The sequence below is a fragment of the Chlorocebus sabaeus genome, chromosome 7 (assembly GCF_047675955.1).
Source record: "Chlorocebus sabaeus isolate Y175 chromosome 7, mChlSab1.0.hap1, whole genome shotgun sequence".
NCBI lineage: Eukaryota > Metazoa > Chordata > Mammalia > Primates > Cercopithecidae > Chlorocebus > Chlorocebus sabaeus.
In genome coordinates, this window is record NC_132910.1 from 67,119,692 (window position 1) to 67,121,693 (window position 2,002).

General features: G+C 36.5%; 1 pseudogene; it reads left to right on the forward strand.

The window, feature by feature from the left end:
* The first annotated feature begins 736 nt into the window (after positions 1-736).
* On the forward strand, positions 737-1,582 carry LOC103236157 (ribosome production factor 2 homolog pseudogene; annotated as a pseudogene).
* Positions 1,583-2,002: the final 420 nt, after the last annotated feature.

Consider the following 2,002-nt stretch of genomic DNA (forward strand, 5'->3'; position numbering starts at 1 on the left):
TCTTTCCTACTTTGCAGTTCGCTTTTTCTTGGTTAACTTGGCTGGCTCCTGTTCTACCCCCATGTCTCTCAGTGGAAAATTGACCTCTTGGTTTCCTGTCACTTCCTTGATGATCTAATAAAGAGTCATGACTTTAAACGTCACTGAAAATTCCAAAATTTGTATCCCCAGCCTTACTCGCTTCCCTGGAATCTAAATTTGAATGTCAGTTTCTGTGGCATCTAGTTTAGAATTTCTAGTAGACATCTCCAACTTAACATGTCCCCAAATTGTTGTACACTCATCTCTCCAAACTACTCCAGCTGTAGTCTCTGCCTTTCTTCACAGAGATCTGGTAAGAATCCTTGATTATATCTGTGATTTTCTCCTTTCTCTTAGACCCTGAGGGCAATTCACATGAAAATTCCATTCTGTCTTGTCTTCAAAACATACTAGGGCTTTTACCACATCAACCTCTAATACTCTTGTCCAAGACTCTATCTGATCTTATTTAGAAATATTGCTATATCTTTATAATTGGTCTCCCTGCTTCCACTCTTACTTTGCCTCCCAGAAATGCACAGTTTACTCTCAATACAAGATCTAGAATGACACTGACACTTACAATGGGTAGGAGATATCATGTCACTTCTCTTGTGTTTTTTTTTTTTTTTAATCTCATTGAATATTAAAAACAAACAAACAAACAAAAATCACTTGGTATTTTACGTGGTTTGGGTTGTGGGTTGCGGTAGCCATGGACCAAGTTGTAAAGCCTAAAATAATAAGAACCAAGAAATTCCTTGAGAAGAGACAACTGAAATTCAGTGAAAATATTTAAAATGCCATGTTGATTAAAGAGGAGAATGCAACTGCAACAGTGACACAAGTACTTAGAAATGTGTATACACTGAAAAATCTATGTAGTTTTTTGTACAAAAAGAAAAATATTACAAGACCATTCTAGAATCAGATATCACTGGAATTCTTCAAAGAAGTCAGACAGTTCCTTATTCACATATGGCTCCCATAACAAGAAATGAACAAATACTCTAATAATAGATCATCTGTATGACTGTCTTTTGCTAGATATGATAGAATTAGGCATTGAGAAATTTGTCTCATTAATAGACATTAAGAACAGTAAATGCCCTGAGAAAACAAAATCCATGATAATATTTGCTAGTGAGGATTTTGATGTAAAAGAAGACTCTATTAAGTCTAAAGAGTCTTCTTACTGATTTCTTCAGCAGCCCAGGAGTATCAAATATCCTCCCAGCTGGATTAGAGTATGTTTTACACTTCACCACACAGCAAGGGAAGACTTATTTTCGAAGTTATAAGCTGCTGTTGAAGAAATCTGTTGCAGAATACCACAGATTGAATTGGAGAGATGGAAACCTCAATGGATGTGGTTCTGAGGAGGACACACCTGGCATCAGATGAACTTTATAAATTATCTATGCAAATGCCAACAACTTTCAAGCCAAAGAGGAAGAAAATTATCTCCCATGTGACTTTTGGTATAATTTGTGGAAGGATTTATATGCAGAAGTAAAGCCTAAGCAAACTACAAACTGGGAAAATGAGGGGTTTGATGTGACCTGAAGAAAATAGAAGACCATGAGAAAAAAATCAAAGAGAATTTTTTAAAATAATAAAACCTAGCCAACATGCCAAGAGCAATCAAACCACGAAAGCAAACATTTATAGTACTCTTCCTAGACCCCATATAATATTTCTCTTTTTCCATTTGATCTTATATTTTGCTTTTCTCACCCTTGTTCTCTCCATGCAGGCCACTTTGTATTTTCTCTGCACCATAGAAAGGCCAAGCATGCTCCTAACTCACAGCGTTTGTACTTGCTGCTCCCTCCGTGTGGAATACTGTTCTCTCAGATACCTTCATGGCTCCTTTCTGCACTTCCTTGGATTTTCTTCAAATGTCTCCTTTATAGTTAGTCTTTTCCTGACTACTCTCTTTAAAACTGTAATCCCAGACTCTACATGGCACAACCAATTT